A 19,396-nucleotide genomic window follows, 5' to 3' on the forward strand; every position below is an offset into this window, starting at 1 on the left:
GCAGTGTTTGGTTTTCATCAGACATAACGGGGCCCATGTTGGCCAAAAAGTTCCACTTTTGACTCATCTCAAACTTGAGATGAGCAATCAAGTTCTTCTTAATGAGCAGTGGTTTCCACCTTGCTACTCTGCCATGAATCCCATTTTTGCCCAGTGTCTTTCTGATGGTGGAGTCATGAACTCTGACCTTAGCCGAGATGAGAGAGACCTGCAAATTCCTAGATATTGTTCTAGGGTTCTTTGTGACTTCCTGGACGATTTTACGCCTTGCTCTTGGAGAGATTTTGGCAGGACGGCCACTCTTGGGAAGATTCACTACTGTCCCAAACTTTCTGCATTTGGACAATATGGCTCTGATTGTGGTTTGGTGGAGCCTCAGAGCCTTAGAAATGGCTTTGTAACCCTTTCAAGACTGATAGGCATCAACAACTTTTTTCCGGAGTTCTTCAGGAATTTCTTTTGATCGTGGCATGATGTGCCTCTAGAACCTGTGTGCTGACAACTTCACTCTGATAGTAAGGGCCAAAGTTAGTCAGATTTATATTGGGCAGGGCTAGACCAAATCAGGCCTGATTGTTAACCAAAGTGTTCAAACAGCTGACCCTAATTATCCCTTTAATTGGGTTGAATTAACTAGGGGGGCTATAACTTTTTCACACCTGAAGATTGCATGTTTGATTACCTTGCACACCAAACAAATGAAAGAAGAACCAAACTTTGGTGTCATCTTTTCTCTGAGACTACAACCCACAAAAACATCTGGCCAAATTCAATGTGAAAAATATGCAGAAATGCAGAAAATCAGACGGGGCAAATACTTTTTCACGGCACTATATATATATATATATATATATATATATATATATAGATATATAATTACAACAAACTGGTTAAAATAGAGACTGGTGCTCCTAACGATATGCAAATGTGTGTTGTTCCAAACAGCGCTGTGTTCCGTCTGTAGCTAAAGGCGTGATTAGAGTGCCCTTAATGCCTGCCTCTTTTACATAAGGTCACGACTCAACTGGTGCAAAAAAACATACGAACAAAGAGTGTCGCGCTGTAATAAATGCAAACTAGCATTGAAGGGCTTTTGATAATTACGGTGTAGCTGATAGCATTCAAAGGCTATTACTATTACGAGAACAACAGTTTCCTTCTTCTGTATTAGAATCGTTTGTTTTGATAAAATGCCAAGACTGTCAAAAAAGCCAACGCTCGCCTTTTTTTCACGCACCCTGACATTTAATGAAATGAATACCCAACAAGGAAACATATCCATTGGTGTATGGCTCTGGGTGTAATCAGTGCCAGGGGTAACACCGTTTTTCATCCAGACACTGCTGCTGGGATTGTGTGTGTGTGTCTGTGACCCAGCTTGTCATGCCTTTCTCCCATAGGGGCCTGATTTTGAATCTAGTCCCAAGTGAAATTTCGTGCCCCCCAGTGGACCCTCGCAAGACAAACACAATTCCAGTACAATGGGCAGTACGCCTCACTTGAATGGCAGGTCAGGACAGAGGTGCACCTTTTATCTCTTGCAGAGCCGTGAGGGAAAGCTCTCATGGTGCCTGTCTGCACTTTGTATTTCCATTATCTACCTAGGTCTCAAATGGGCAGTTTTGAAAGAACCACACGTTTAGTAGGTTAAGGAAGTGCTACACTATTTGAAAGTATGGTTTTCAAGTAGAGATTTCTTATTCTAAATACCACGTTTATAAAAATCTTTCAAACCTGCACACCTGAGGCTTACATAATGAGTGGCAGTGCACAGCAGGTAGGATTTATGGAGTTACTTGATGAGCGGAAATGTGATTCTATCAAGCGTTGTGTTCCACACACCTAGCAGCTGAATAGGAAAATGCTATTAAACCCAAAACAAGTTAATTACAAATTAAAGCATCTCATAATCAATGATTGCTGAAGAGTGCTTCAAACACAATCAAGGCGCAGCAAAGGCTGTAAAGGCTCTTTCACTTCTCACACGCAGCGGCAGAAGAAATGGAGGAAGAACTGAGGGTTTTGATGGTGAAGGTGTGGAATCAGAAATTAGTTTCATGTGACAGCAGGGTAGTCTTCCAGCAGCAGTGGAGACTAATAGTTTTGTGTGCTGATTGTATGGTTACACGCTGTCGCTGCGGAGTGGGGAGTGGAAAAAACAGCTTTCGAAGAGCTGGGAGCAAAAACAGACAAACTCAACTCACGTCAAATATGTTCAACCCTTTACACACCGCGGATCTGCACACAGGCCCAGGTCAGATCCATTCAGAACCACAGAGCGAGCCAGAATATAGAATGTATGCAGACTACACACTGCGAAAGCACTTCATGAACCAGGCATTCACTAGCAGCAATAACTACCACTGTAATACAAGGCTTCATGTGCTGTTGTCATTTTTCATTTCACTAACCTTGCCTTCACCCTAATCCTAGCTGCAACCCTTATTAACATACATTAGTGGGACACTGTTAAAATGACACTGTACTGCTGTAATGACTCCATAATCTCGCTTTGTTATTGCTGGGTTAATACACTGACTGACCTATACAGTGTCCTGATTTATTTATGGCAAATGATTGTGTACAGCTGTCAGAGAATGCTACATGCTAAGTCAACAAAGCTACGTTTATGACAGTGTTAATATTAATAATAATAATAATAATAATAATAATAATAATAATAATAATAATAATAATAATAATAATAATAATAATAACAAGTATATTAGTGACATATGGCCCTCATTTTGCTGTAAGGGTAAATCTTGGCTTGTTTCATTTAGCGAAGCTTTGAATACACACAGACTGGCATTACATTCACTCTTTACCAATCAAACCAGGTTACTTCAATTACAGGCCATTTTCAATACAGTCTATGAAAAAGACCACCAGGACTGATACACAAGTAAAAATGTCAGAAGTACGGGCAGAAGAACAGCTGGACAGGTTCTGTCATGTTTTCCCAGCTTCTGATGCGCTCGATAACTCGTAAAGAATGCTGTAACCAAGTTTGATCCCAATTGCATAAGCGCTTCTCTAGAAAACAGTAAATTTGTGACTTAGGTCAGTGGCGGCTGGTGGCCAAAAGAAATGGGGAGGCAGAAAAACAGGCAGGGGTTGCAGCAGTAGAATCGTATCATTGTATTATCACTGACAACACTTTCATATCTTCTTAACATTTTACCACAATTTGGCTGTTAACCACATTTCCTCCACTAGCCAACAGAGAAAATAAAATAGTAGCTCATCATAGTTTATTTAACTGTTACACACTGCCAGCGTATGTTTAATAATACACAGGATACAACATTAATAGCATTTACATTTCAAGAAGGGGTGCAATTTGTCAAAATTCGAGGGGGGGGGGTGGATAAAATACACAAACTACAAAACAGTAGGAAAGCCTCTATTAAAGATACATCATGCTGATACACCGCTGTTTACATCTGCCACCATGCAAATGTTATTGCTGCTTAGTATATTATTATTATTATTATTATTATTATTATTATTATTATTATTATTATTATTATTATTGATAACTAAAAGGCAAGAACAACGTATACTTATAATGCTACAAACAACATTTGCAAAACTAAAATTTTGGTGATGGTGTACTGTACGTACGTACACAGAATTGCCATACTATATGCAAAATGTTTGAATATTATACAAAAAGCAGAGCCAGGGACATGACCCCAATCAAATCATACCCTGCTAATACACTCTGCAGAAAGAATTTTCCAAACAAAGTTAAGGCAGGAGAAAAGCAAAAATCAACCATGCCTTACGTCACAAAAGGCACAATTACAAACCTGTTGTTTCATTCAATAAATCTGCCATGCAAAATATTGCTTCATTAATTTCTTTATCGATTTCACAGTACAGTAAAGGAAATGGATGACATCAAGTCATTCTGTATGTTTTTTGGCATCCTAGTAAATACGGTTCCACATTTCCATGTGAGCAGCAAGTAACTCATCATATCGCACAATTATTTCTGTAAGTTCCTTGTGTCTTGCCAAATTTTGCATTACTTTGAGATATGCGGATACTAATTCAGTCATCGTCATGGTTTTAATGTAAACTTTCGGCATTATAAATTAAATGCACTTTTTTATTTTTTATTTAGCAGTCACCAATATACAATAGTTTTTGTTGTTTTCTCCCCAATTTAGTAGTGTCCAATTATTTTGTTTAGCTCAGCTCACAGCTACCACCCCAGCGCTGACTCAGGAGGGGCGAAGGCGAACACACGCTGTCTTCCAAAGTGTGTGCCGTTAGCCGCCCGCTTTTTTACACACTGCAGACTCACTATGCTGTCACCCAGAGCTACAGCGTCGGAGGACAATGTAGCCCTGGGCAGCTTACATGCAAGCCCGCAGGCGCCCGGTCAGACCACGGGGGTTGCTGGTGCGCGGTGAGGACACCCAGGCCGACCTAGCCTTCTCTCCCCCCAGGCGGCGCTTGGCCCCCTGTGCTGCCCCCTGGGAGCTCCCATCCTCAGTCGGCAAAGGAATAGCCTGGACTCGAACCGATGAAGACCAGACTATGGGGTGCACCTAAATGCGCTTTCTGACATCAAAACAGAATAAAAACACTAAAACACAAAATAGTGAAAATCAAGTTAACACAGTAGCTATTACTTTCCGTTCTGCCTACTTTTCATTCATACATTTGCTGTATCTAGCCTCAGACAATTCAAAAGTAGAACATATGCACAACATGTATACGTAATACGAGTACACTATTAGTAATAATACCAGCATTAATCTGTAGGTCACTATATTTCAATGTAATATTTTTCAATTACGTGCTGTATTTCTTTTTTTTAAGATATAGTTTTATAAATCGTCCTACCATATGGATTTCTTTTTTTTTCTGGTAATTTTTTTAAATCTCCAAACTGAAAGAGCATAGGAGGCCTACGGCATTGCTTCAGTAAGGGGCAAGAGGGTTTGAATTAAAACCCGTGCCCAGATCACGTGATCTGTTACTGTGCTGGGACTGTGGTTAATAACAGATAGGAATTTATAACAGAGGCTTGCCTCCTCTTAGGAGCCAGAACTGCTGTTAATTGCTGTTAATATTATATCTGAATCTTTAAAATGTATTTTTTTCTTACATTTTATACCTATATATATATATATATATATATATATAATATATATATATATATATATATATATATATATATATACATTAATGCTACAAAATTTATGCTACAAAATATACCGTATTCCTTTGAATTTAAAATGCAGTCCAAATTTCCCACCCTAAATTTCAGGAAAAAACTAAAACATAAAATAAACCTGTAATGACAAAGATTCAACCTCAATTACGCATATGGAGGCAGTTTGCGACCGTCTACTTTCACACAGAGCATTACAGTTATGTGCTGCTTCTCGTTTCCAGTCGTGATTACAGACACCTGTTTTTCTCCCAATTTGTGAACTGTAGTATTGCTTGGCATGTTGAAGAATACGGGGGTCTGATCTGCATTTCCGAGCCTCCTCTGACATTAGCTATATACTGTACAGAGAGATGCTTCTGAATACAGTAACTACCACTGAAGAATGTCCTTACCAAGTTTCATATGCATCACCCAATAACCCTACTACTACTACTAATAAAGATAATAATAAAGGGTTATAAGCAGGTGAGTTGTAGCTTTACTATTTTAGTGCATAATGCTCAGAGAATCATTTGCTCTATTTAATTTCTTCCAGTTCTGCATCAGCATTATTTAAATGTGAAGGTCCATTATAGTCATCCGCTGGAGATTTCAGTACGTCTTGGTGCGCTCATATTTGCATGGAATTTTGTAACTGAAAGAAAATGAAATAACAAAAATGAAAAAAAAAATGAAAGCAGTTCATGTTGGTGCTAACAAAACAAGCTAGTCAAAATATTGGCTGCAACAAAAAATAAATGTTTCACCTAATAGAATACCACTGGAGGGAGAAGGATGCAAGTGTTTACCTGGAGAACTTGGAAGAGACAGACAAAAGGGCTGCCATTATCTTCCCTGTCTGTCTAACTGTCTGTCTGCTTGTCTGTCTGCATGCCTGTCTGCCTCTCTGCCTCTGTTTGTACCTATGTCTGTCTGCATGCCTGTCTGCCTCTCTGCCTCTGTTTGTACCTATGTCTGTCTGCATGTCTGTCTACCTCTCTGTCTCTGTATGTACCTATGTCTGTCTGCATGCCTGTCTGCCTCTCTGTCTCTGTCTGTGCCTCTGTCTGTCTGCATGTCTGTCTACCTCTCTGTCTCTGTATGTACCTATGTCTGTCTGCATGCCTGTCTGCCTCTCTGTCTCTGTCTGTGCCTCTGTCTGTCTGCATGTCTGTCTACCTCTCTGTCTCTGTATGTACCTATGTCTGTCTGCATGCCTGTCTGCCTCTCTGTCGCTGTCTGTGCCTCTGTCTGTCTGCATGTCTGTCTACCTCTCTGTCTCTGTCTGTAACTGTGTCTGTCTGCCTGGCTGTCTGCCTGCCTGTCTGTCTGTCTGTCTGCTTGTCTGTCTACCTCTCTGTCTCTGTATGTACCTATGTCTGTCTGCATGCCTGTCTGCCTCTCTGTCGCTGTCTGTGCCTCTGTCTGTCTGCATGTCTGTCTACCTCTCTGTCTCTGTCTGTAACTGTGTCTGTCTGCCTGGCTGTCTGCCTGCCTGTCTGTCTGTCTGTCTGCTTGTCTGTCTACCTCTCTGTCTCTGTATGTACCTATGTCTGTCTGCATGCCTGTCTGCCTCTCTGTCGCTGTCTGTGCCTCTGTCTGTCTGCATGTCTGTCTACCTCTCTGTCTCTGTCTGTAACTGTGTCTGTCTGCCTGGCTGTCTGCCTGCCTGTCTGTCTGTCTGTCTGCTTGTCTGTCTGCCTCTCTGTCTCTGTATGTACCTATGTCTGTCTGCATGCCTGTCTGCCTCTCTGTCGCTGTCTGTACCTCTGTCTGTCTGCATGTCTGTCTACCTCTCTGTCTCTGTCTGTAACTGTGTCTGTCTGCCTGGCTGTCTGCCTGCCTGCCTGTCTGTCTGTCTGTCTGCTTGTCTGTCTGCCTCTCTGTCTCTGTCTGTAACTGTGTCTGCTGCCTGGCTGTCTGCCTGCCTGTCTGCCTGCCTGTCTGTCTGTCTGTCTGCTTGTCTGTCTGCCTCTCTGTCTCTGTCTGTAACTGTGTCTGTCTGCCTGGCTGTCTGCCTGCCTGTCTGTCTGTCTGTCTGCTTGTCTGTCTGCCTCTCTGTCTCTGTCTGTAACTGTGTCTGTCTGCCTGGCTGTCAACCTGCCTGTCTGTCTGTCTGCTTGTCTGTCTGCCTCTATGTCTCTGTCTGTAACTGTGTCTGTCTCCCTGGCTGTCTGCCTGCCTGTCTGTCTGTCTGCTTGTCTGTCTGCCTCTCTGTCTCTGTCTGTAACTGTGTCTGTCTGCCTCGCTGTCTGCCTGCCTGTCTGTCTGTCTGCATGTCTGTCTGCCTCTCTGTCTCTGTCTGTGCCTCTGTCTGTCTGCTTGTCTGTCTACCTCTCTGTCTCTGTATGTACCTATGTCTGTCTGCATGCCTGTCTGCCTCTCTGTCGCTGTCTGTGCCTCTGTCTGTCTGCATGTCTGTCTACCTCTCTGTCTCTGTCTGTAACTGTGACTGTCTGCCTGGCTGTCAACCTGCCTGTCTGTCTGTCTGCTTGTCTGTCTGCCTCTCTGTCTCTGTCTGTAACTGTGTCTGTCTGCCTGGCTGTCTGCCTGCCTGTCTGTCTGTCTGCTTGTCTGTCTGCCTCTCTGTCTCTGTCTGTAACTGTGTCTGTCTGCCTCGCTGTCTGCCTGTCTGTCTGTCTGTCTGCATGTCTGTCTGCCTCTCTGTCTCTGTCTGTGCCTCTGTCTGTCTGCTTGTCTGTCTACCTCTCTGTCTCTGTATGTACCTATGTCTGTCTGCATGCCTGTCTGCCTCTCTGTCGCTGTCTGTGCCTCTGTCTGTCTGCATGTCTGTCTACCTCTCTGTCTCTGTCTGTAACTGTGTCTGTCTGCCTGGCTGTCAACCTGCCTGTCTGTCTGTCTGCTTGTCTGTCTGCCTCTCTGTCTCTGTCTGTGCCTCTGTCTGTCTGCATGTCTGTCTGCCTGGCTGTCTGCATGTCTGTCTGCCTGTCTGCTTGTCTGTCTGCATGTCTGTCTGCCTGTCTGCATGTCTGTCTGCCTCTCTGTCTCTGTCTGTATCTCTGTCTGTCTGCCTCTCTGTCTCTGTATGTGCCTCTGAATACACGCATTCCAGATTCTAACAATCATATTGGTGTATTTGCTGTAGCTCATGGTTAAATATAAAATATTTTACTTTATACAATCAAATATTTCATGAATTTTTAATTTCCATAACTTTGGCCCCTTTAAAATTATTTAAAACAATGGCAGGATTTAGATTTGCCCCATCAAGATCAACCGAATACAGCCCATGATGTGTGAATTATAAAAAAATCTAAGTAATCCGTATTATGTTAAAAAAATAAAATGCGGTGATACAGACAACACGGGATAGAGCAAAACGTACAGTAATGAAATTCTTACACACTCTGCATGGAGTTTTGTAGCACTCCGTTTTAATCATTCAGATAGAGTTGGTATGAAATTTTAAAATTTCAGGCAAAGCAAGAGTATGCTGTGCAGAGCTTACAAACACTGAGTACTTTATTTCAGACTCGACTAAATAAACAAACCACCATGAGTGGGGTGATTTGTCCAAGGAAGCTCCTGCCAAGAGGATTTGAGAAGAAATGGTCACAGGGAATGGGGACAGCTGGCACTACAGACAGAGAGGGAGGAGGGAGGTGGCAGGAGGGAGACAGGCCTGTATACAAGATGCAGGGAGTTTTAAACAGGGAAAGTGGCAGATGGAACCTCATTGACAATAATCAGAGACAGATGCAACTCCAAAGAAACACCGACACAGTATTGAAGAGGGGATGCCGATGAGAAAGTGTGTTCTGGAAGGTGAAAATAAAGGACAGTTCAACCTGTCTGTACAGGCTGGTGGTGACAAAATAAAGCTGTTTGTTTGTGCTGAGACAAATATCCATTTTCATATTTGGATATTCTTTCTGAACGGAGATATTAGATTTGTCTTTCCTTTTCAATAAGCTGAAGTGTTACAGCCGCAGTCGGAAAGGATCTGTGTCACAAGTAACTGATGAGCACGAAGGAAAAATCAGCAACGCTGTAGGATTGCGTGTAATTACTTTTGATTACTGATAATTACACATACTGTATAGTACATCCCACATGAATTTATATTCAATCAATCATGAACCACCATTTTTTTTAATTCCCTTATAAAGAACAAGGGTCTAGAATATGGGAATTTTGCCTACTGTTGCATTCAAATTAAATAACTTTTTTCCTACACCAATTATTTATGCGAGCTAGATGACTTACCCAAAAATAAAAATACTTTGAACCAATCTTTTTTATCTAAATGTGAAAACATGGGGACAAAATAGGGTGGTCTGGTGCATATCACTTGTTTCCCTGCTTTACATTTCATAATTCCTGGACCGTGAATTAAGTTTGTTGTGCAATGTACAAACTAAACCCTATTTGCTAAATCCGCATGCAGCAAACCGACTTCCAATTGTATTTGCGAAAGCTCTGGAGGGCTGGGTTTTTCAAAGTATAACCTCAGCCTGCACACTGCTAGTGGTCACATTCCACACCAGTACACCTTCTCTATTCCCCAGATCCCTGAGAGAGTTTCAAATAAAGAAATAACTGCAGTCTGTGATAAAGGCAGGGTTTTTGTTGCTTTTATAAGCTCACCTGCTGCAGCTCCCCGTGCACTATTGAAACTGTGTTAATCAGGATCGGGGAGCTTATCTCCTTACAGAGCTCCAACGCAATGCAACTCTTTGTAACATTACAGATTTCCATTAACTACACAGCACCTTCAGTGAAGCATTCGATTCCCTGAGGACAAGCTGTGTGTGATCTATGTTGCTGCCAATTTTCATTTAAAATACGTCAATTCAGCTACTCAATAACTAAAAATAAAAGTTTCTTTGACAACTACTGAGTATTGCAATTGGATAAGCAATTCTCTAGATCTAAATAAATATTCAACTGCAACATACAGTATCTTCATATAGAAGATTTATATTGGACCCCGACACCCACAATATATCGAGTGGGTGGTGTACAAAAACATGTTAAATAAACACTAGAGCCTCCACTATGACCTAGTTCACTTCTGATTGACAAGTTAAAAAACAAGACTGCTAATTCTGTCTGCACAGGGGGTGCGTTTTCGATTAATTGATCACAGTAAATATTCAGAGATGAATACAGAAGCCACTGTTATTTAATTAATTAAATTAACCATTGTGCTGCACTTGCGCCTCCTCTTACAGAGAGCCCCAGGCCTTGTAAACAAGGAGGCCTGTGCAATACCATCTCAAGAAGTGACAAATAGGTCACAATTGCTAGCAGTTCTGTGCGTTCCTGGATGTAGTCGTCCAGGGAAGGAAGTGGGGCGGCACGTGGCCGGATCCCTCTGGAAGTGTAACAACTGAAAACAATAGGGTTTGAAGGAAAATATCTGAGAGCAAAATCATACCTGCCAAAATGTTGTAGACTTTAATGACCCCCCTCCCCGTGGGTGAAATGTTATAAAGCAGGGGTGTCCAGTCACGGTCCTGGAGGGCTGGCTATGAATTTAGCATTGAGTTTTTTTAATGTATTTTTAATTTTATTTTAAAAATTCTGAAATAGAGTGTTCCTTAAAGTCAATTTGCTTTCCTTTCTACTCCTCCCAATACTGCTCCAGTCATTAAACTACTGTCCTGCATATCTGTGCAATGGCAAGAACCCAATAAGAAATTCTCATTCTCAAAACTGGTCACACTTGCTCTGACTCCACATTTCCCAACAGGAACCCCCTAGTAGATTGCTGCACAATATATGTGTTTCACTGCCTTTAAGGCTCCCTGACCTTCCTGCAGATCATGTAAGGCTTTGAAAGTTGCCTTGGGATATCAACCTACAAAATTGAACTGGTGTGTGTCAGTAAAAACGCCATGGCTGGCATTCAGCTGGGAGATTTGTCTTGTATTTATTCTTCTTCTTGTACAATTTTTTGTGTATGAATCAGGACGCAGGACTGGTATAAACTACCCTTCCAGCTGTTTCTACCTGACCAATTCCTGGAGCACATCACATGCTCACCTGCTATGACAGGGCACGCACGGAACACACAGTCATTTTCTACCATCTCTATGATCACTTCGAATTAGATCTAACACTCAGTAAAATAAGTCAATATTTAATATACTCGTTGCAGGTGGTGATTTAGTTCTGGCTACATCATTGTTGGATGAAATGTTTGTATTCAACAGAGAGCTGGGCCAAATAAACCAAAATTTCAGTTGAAATTAAAAAGAAACATCAACACATGGATTAGATATTTCTGCTACTCGCTTTCATCAAGAAAAAAAGATGTAGTCTAGATACAAAAACGTCACAACAAATCCATTGACAGCATAGAAACAGCAGTCACTGAGCTCAATGATTCCATTAAATTGACCTTAAAACAAGGAAAGACCACTTATTTGTCTACTTGAAAGATTGTTATCACCTGTCTATGTGTACAACTACTAATAATGAGGAATTTGAATTAGATGAGCTTTTACCGTCAAAGATAAGATACAACCCATAACAAAAAAGAACAAGGAAGAGTTTTTTTTTAATTTATTTAGATTTCAAAAAAAGTACGCAAAACTTTCGGTGAATTTCAAAATAAGATACCAGTAAGATAACACTACAGGGAAGCTGAATTCCTTCTCCAACATTTTCTTTATCCTGTCTTTGATAAACAGAATGCAGCAGCATCCACACATAGTTCTAAAGCCACACTGCATTTTGTTCAGTAAAAGTCGAATGTGGTTATGCTATTTTTCTGTGGCTGGGTTTCTATTATTATCATCACAGTGGCTCAGATCAAATAACTTTGACTTTTTTTTCCAGCTGTGAAATCAACACAATTTCTTTATGTACAGTAATGTGCCTAATTTTCTGACTTCTAGTTGGTTATTTGTCTATTTCACAAGTGATAAAAGGGAGGGTTGTACATGTCCTAGACAGAAGCTGAGCAGAAACACTGCTGGAAAACAGGATTAAAAAATTGAACTACCAGAAAGCGCACTGATGCATGAACAATGAGAGGCAGCAGTATCCATTTGAAAAGAGCTGAATTACTGATGAAATCAGTGTCCGTCAAGACCATAATGCAACACCACACGTGCAGAGAAAGTGTTGTTGTTTGTCCTTCAGAGACAAGTCACCTGAATGCAACCCCACTCGCACAGAGAAAGTGTTGTTGTTTGTGCATCACAGATAATTCACCTTAACACTACCCCACGCAAGCAGAGAAAGTGTTTTTGTTTGTGCCTCAGAGATAATTCACCTCAATGCAACCCCACGCATGCAGAGAGAGAAAGTGTTGTTGTTTGTGCCTCACAGATAATTCCCCTTAACACAACCCAACGCAAGCAGAGAGAGAAAGTGTTATTTGTGCCTCAGAGATAATTCTTTGCTGTTGTTGTCAGTGCCATTCTTTTCTCCCGCCATGGCCATCAAAACTAAAAGAGCATGACAAACATCACTGTGGCCAGATTCCATAGTGTGTACGTGCACACATTTCACCACCTATACATGCATTACTGGATGCGTCCTATATTCTAGGGGCTACTCAATTCTATACTCAGTTGAGATCCTGCTGAAAAAGGTGAGATCCTGGACCAGATAATCTAATCATCCCGCACTACTGTTCATACTACATCAGACATATCCCTGAATCCTGACACTCTCAAAAGCTTGTACTGAAGAATCTCCACATATAAAACAGACATATGCACAGAAGGACAGACAGACTGCAACTCACCAATCACTGTTAGGAAACTGTCAAGAATCCCAGTACATCTCATCCTGTGTACTGACGTCATGCCGGGCCCCGAACACTTCTAAAATTAAGAAACAGCAACACTCTTTGGGGTAGATGTACTAAGATGGGCCAGTCGCAGCGCAAACATACTGCAATTTGCATTTTCGTTGCGAGTCATATGTACTAAGAAAAAATATGATAATGAAGACAACCGCAATATACTAATTTAAATATTATTTGCGTCATCTGAGCGAAATCTCTAGCAACAGTCGTGCAACGTTTCTTCAGATAAATAGCAGGAGCTGAGTTGTGGTTTGCTGCCACAGAGGAGGCCCGAAGATAATGTCTAAGGAGCAAGAATCAAAATAACACTGTTTTTGTTTAATATAAACGTCATCTGTACAATGTATTCTGTTCTGTCTTCATTTTACCTATTTTAATACTGTTTTATATATATATATATATATATATATATATAAATATATATATATATATATAAATATATAATATAATATATAATCAAGTTTCCGTCAAATTATAAATATAAATCTGTACAGTAGGCCTATACAGTATACAATACAGTAGTAAAATCAAATGAATACCTTGCACACTTTCTTTTTACTTTAGCCTACCGGTAACACAAAATAAATCATGCTGCTGCATTGCACACATTGGTGTACAATGCGAATAAAAGATTATTTTAAATTGAAACTAAATGATTTTAGGTTTTTTTATTTTTATTTTATTTATTATTATTATTTCTAGCTTGGTCTACTTAGAAGCCTAGATAATTAACACACAATAGATCATGGTCCTATACAGATGCTCAGAATGGAGGGGTTAGTGGCACATGTGTGCAGTCCATTGCTCCCAAAACACTGGGAAAACCAGAAATGTTATAGAAATTTGTCTTCATGTCTTTTAAGTACACCCTGACTTTAGTGAAAATTAGGTACTTGGGTGTTCATCTCTAAAATACATTGAGCACAACTGGCAACACAAGAAAAAAAGCGGACTGGGAAATGCCAGCAACAATTGCTAACAGCGATGCGCTTGTTTAATACTTTGCACGCTACACTTCCCACTGGTGTGCATGTGGTTTGCAATGATTGCGACAGAGGCAACACTTTAGTACATCTACCCCTTTATGTATAATAGTTGCTCTGGAGTTTTTTTTTTTTTTTTTTTAATGAATCATCAAAAACAAACATAATAAATCATTTTGTATACTTTGAGCAGCTGGAACTGCTCAGTCCTCTCACCCAAACTGCACCTCCAGTCATTATTGACCTCTTGACCATTCAGAGGTTAATCAAGTGAAGACAAGGCAATAAACAAGAGAGGAAGAAGAGCTGCTCACTCCATGAGGGATGTGAAATCTCACCCTGCAGAGTAAAGATAGCATCCGTTTCACCAGCACCAAGAAAACAACACTACCAACAACCTTTCTCATTGTTACATACTAAAAACCTCTGCATGGTGATGATTATTATTATTATTATTATTATTATTATTATTATTATTATTATTATTATTATTATTATTATTACCATATGTTATAAAGTGCATCCTGTAAAACAGGAAAAATCTGCGGCAACTTCATTTTGCAGATGTCTCACTGTGGACATATTTACAGCAACAAATGTATATGCATGTAAACTACACATATACTGAAAATAAACTGAATTGAGTAATTATGCTACTTTTGCAGCATGCTGATTTTTAATAAAAGTGAAGTTAACAAAAATTTCTTGTTTTACAGTTTGTTCTTTTTACACCCGTTTTGTTGGAAATTAAGACTCAGACATCAAGCCAGTGAGTCTTACTGTACATTCAAATAACTCAAAACAGCATTCACGCCAACAGCATGAAAAGGCAACAGAGAGGTAAACAAAACAAAAATTACACTTGAAGCTACTTTCTCATTAAATAACTGCCATCTAGATCATTTAAACACATTACAGAACTGAAAGAATGACACCAACTTTGTCTTGAAAATAAAAATGTGTGATGAAAATCAAACTACCCCGTTGTGGCAGACACGAGGTAAGATGGTAGGCCCCAAACCAACTCAGTGTTAAATTACACTTGGCTACTCAGCCCCGTGTCCATAGCAACATAGCATAGAAGTTCTCAACTGGCAGCTGGTAAGATTTCAACTTTAATCATACACTTGATATGTGGTTAATGGAAAAGCCCTTGTATACTCTGACAAGACTAGGGCACAAGTGCCATTGGTAGTACATGTAATGTGCATGTTTCACTTAATGGTGACTGTAATGCACACATACTGCATCCCAGGATTCCTATGCACAACCCTAATAGCTTGTGTGTTAATCTATGTTCGCAATGTTGAGTCACCTCTCTAACCACAACCCAGTCAGTGCTGTGTCTAATATGTCTAATTCTAGAAGTGAGTTTATTTTGACTGCAAACTTAATTAGACTTGAGTGTTTATAAATGAAACCCTGTTGATACTCCAGTTTGTTTGCATTCCCCAAAGGTAGTTTTAGCTTTGTGCTTCACGGCTTGCATTGAGTTTAGTTTTAGGGTTTAGAATTGTGATTCATTTTTGGATCAGGGAAATGTGGGTGTTAATATATATACATGTTTTGAGTTTGCACTGGTAAAAGAAAAGCCCCCCAATTGCCATGTCCTGACATATCCTGTGGGTTAGATGTAGTGACGCTGCTGTGGGCTTTTATTTTTCTTGTTTTTGCAGGGCTCCCTTATAAATGAGGCTTTCAAAAATCAATGTTAAAAACCTACTGGACGGACAGCTTCATTTGATATGCATTGCTTTCCAGCAGGGGGGATTTACATTGTGAATACTGATGGTTACTAAATGAGTTCTGCTGCAGAACAGTGGAATGTGTTGTTAAGACGATTACCCCTCCAAGACAAACCTATCTGACCATGTCTGCTTTTCTTTGCTTTTTTTAAACATAGCTTTGGAAAGTTACATATCCTTTGCGTGGCAAAGCTAGGTTATTATTAGCTGCCTGAAAGTGATTTCTTTTCATTGCTTTTCATCTGGTAACCAATTCGTTGTGGGATGCGGACCAGGTGCACTTGCACATCACTCTTGGCGAAATTAAACTTTAATAAAAGCTTATGAATGAGAGGCTGCCAAGGCACAGCAACAGGGACAACGACACAGGACACAGGACACTTGGACAGTGTTCTTTAAGGGAAGCTTTCTCAATGACACAGGACACAGGACACAGGACACTTGGACAGTGTTCTTTAAGGGAAGCTTTCTCAATGACACAGGGCACAGGACACTTGGGCAGGAGTCTTTCAGAGAAGCTTTCTCAGTGACACAGGACACAGGACACATGGAGATAATTCTTTCAGGGAAGCTTTCACAATGACACAGGATACTAGCATGCTGCACTCTGGCATAAGAAACATGTAGCTAACAAAATAGTTCCATAAGAAAAGACACATCCATTTACTATGAAGATCTCAAAAGAAACACATCTTGTAGTAAACATCTATTTTCTTTTTAAAACATGATAGATGATACTGCACTAGGTTATAGAAATCTCTGTTTGCCCGCCATGCTTTTAGACAGTTTTACACTTTCCTGGTAATTTCACCTGGAGGGCGGAATTGCCACACACCCCTTCTTGCTATTCCTTCCTGTCAGTAACCAACCATCTGATTGCCCTAATGACTGACATGTTAAGCAGCCAGTAATATGCTTTTACCCCAAAGCTAGGACTATCTTCAAGGTAAGGCAGGCAAAATGAGAGCTTTCTTTAACTTAGTGTAGAACCAGATGTTTTAAAATGAAAACATATGTTTCCTATAATGTGTTTTCCTTTCTAAACTGTCTATTTGAGCTCTATGCATCTATGAAAATGTATGACAAATACGATTTATGACATTTATTTTGTTTGTCACTTAAGGTTAGAAATAAAAATCTTTATTACCACACGTTGGCAGGGCTCTTTTATAGTGTGCCTTTATTGAAGGGGGAGAGTGAGCTATTCATATTTAAACACAGATCACAAATGATGACAGAAAACACAATTTAAGCTGAAATATAAATTAGCTTGCAGTGTCAGACTTTTACATTCCCAAAGCCCAACGCAATTATAAAAATGCACACTTTCTACATTGACAGAGCAAGGATTTAATCATGTACCCACACATTTCGGAGAAAAAAACTGGACAGCTTTTGGCTTTTTAGCTTTATGACAAAAACGACCTTGCTTGCTTTCTTCGTTTCCTAAATCCTGCCTTTTTCGAAAGGTTCAGACTATTATTATTCCGACTCCAATGCCCACATTTTTTTCTGCCAGGGTGACAAATGTAATAGACCTCATTTCAGAGGGTTGGCTACATTGAAACAACCAAGGTAATGAATAGATGTGTAAAAAAAACCCAACTGCAATTACAATTTTTGTCAGCCTACTGTTGTGACTTGTTAATTGTTCTTCAGGGTGCAATACTAGATGACAAAGACAAAAGTGAAACATATAAATAACCACAGCAATACATAATACGAGCGCCACTACAAACTAACTAATACATCTGCATATTCTGACTGATATTTCTTATTATTGGCATTCTGTATCTTAAAATAGACAAGATAATGCATTTATATCAGTTAGGAATAAGCAGATGAAAATGGGAGATCTGAAACTTTTCATAACAATTTGCTTTTTGTGCTTTATATTTAAAAACTGTTTCTTAACATATTCAGACCCTATAGCGCGTCTATTACCGCGAATCCACCACCGCGCGTCCATCACAGTGGGACCCAGTACAGCGCAACCCCATCACCATGGGACCCAGTACAGCGCAACCCCATCACCATGGGACCCAGTACAGCGCAACCCCATCACCATGGGACCCAGTACAGCGCAACCCCATCACCGTGGGACCCAGTACAGCGCAACCCCATCACCGTGGGACCCAGTACAGCGCAACCCCATCACCATGGGACCCAGTACAGCGCAACCCCATCACCATGGGACCCAGTACAGCGCAACCCCATCACCATGGGACCCAGTACAGCGCAACCCCATCACCATGGGACCCAGTACAGCGCAACCCCATCACCATGGGACCCAGTACAGCGCAACCCCATCACCATGGGACCCAGTACAGCGCAACCCCATCACCATGGGACCCAGTACAGCGCAAACCCATCACTCAGTACAGCACAACCCCATCACCATGGGACCCAGTACAGTGCAACCCCATCACCGTGTGACCCAGTACAGCACAACCCCATCACCGTGGAACCCAGTACAGCGCAACCCCATCACCATGGGACCCAGTACAGCGCAACCCCATCACCTTGGGACCCAGTACAGCGCAACCCCATCACCATGGGACCCAGTACAGTGCAACCCCATCACCGTGTGACCCAGTACAGTACAACCCCATCACCGTGGAACCCAGTATAGCGCAACCCCATCACCATGGGACCCAGTACAGTGCAACCCCATCACCGTGTGACCCAGTACAGCACAACCCCATCACCGTGGAACCCAGTACAGCGCAACCCCATCACCATGGGACCCAGTACAGTGCAACCCCATCACCATGTGACCCAGTACAGCACAACCCCATCACAGTGGGACCCAGTACAGCGCAACCCCATCACCATGGGACCCAGTACAGCGCAACCCCATCACCGTGTGACCCAGTACAGCACAACCCCATCACCGTGGAACCCAGTACAGCGCAAACCCATCACCATGGGACCCAGTACAGCACAACCCCATCACCGTGGAACCCAGTACAGCGCAAACCCATCAACATGGGACCCAGTACAGCACAACCCCATCACCGTGGAACCCAGTACAGCGCAAACCCATCAACATGGGACCCAGTACAGCGCAAACCCATCACCGTGGAACCCAGTACAGCGCAAACCCATCAACATGGGACCCAGTACAGCGCAAACCCATCAACATGGGACCCAGTACAGCGCAAACCCATCACCGTGGAACCCAGTACAGCGCAAACCCATCAACGTGGGACCCAGTACAGCACAACCCCATCACTATGGAACCCAGTACAGCGCAACCCCATCACCGTGGGACCCAGTACAGCACAACCCCATCACAGTGGGACCCAGTACAGCGCAAGGCCCCATGCACCCCTGAAACATCGACATGAACGACTTGGTCTGCGTGTCCCAGATGTCATTCAGGGTCTTCAGTTTATTGACGTACCAAAATTTTTATTTCAAGTTATAAATAATAAATTGAAAAAATGTGTAATTGGAATTTTTCACGACAAGAAGACATTCTCCTTAAAAAGGTCCGTTTCTCAAAGTTATTTCGTTTTACCAGGCAGCGTGAAAATAAATAATCATGGTCAAAATAATATATAATAATAATAATATGTCATGGTTTTATTTATAAATCAGTTTTGTTGCAACAACGCTGTAAGACGAAGGGAGAGATTCCCTTTCTTACAAAAAAGTTTCAGTGCCACACTAATATCTGCTCGGTTGGACCTAAAACTTTAAAAAT

General features: G+C 41.3%; 1 protein-coding gene across 2 annotated transcripts in view; it reads right to left on the reverse strand.

Annotated features, from left to right (window-relative positions):
* Positions 1–19,396, reverse strand: part of LOC121319513 (PHD finger protein 21B-like) — a 106,545-nt gene that overhangs the window by 50,488 nt on the left and 36,661 nt on the right. The window contains exon 1 of one of the 2 annotated variants that reach the window (XM_041257014.1): positions 12,897–12,980. The exons of the other annotated variant lie outside the window; for it this stretch is intronic. The gene's annotated coding sequence lies outside the window, so the exon portion shown is untranslated. Of the gene's footprint in view, positions 1–12,896; positions 12,981–19,396 lie in introns of those variants that run through there. 2 annotated transcript variants of the gene reach the window in all.

The sequence above is a fragment of the Polyodon spathula genome, chromosome 8 (genome assembly GCF_017654505.1).
Source record: "Polyodon spathula isolate WHYD16114869_AA chromosome 8, ASM1765450v1, whole genome shotgun sequence".
NCBI classification, from domain to species: Eukaryota; Metazoa; Chordata; class Actinopteri; order Acipenseriformes; family Polyodontidae; genus Polyodon; species Polyodon spathula.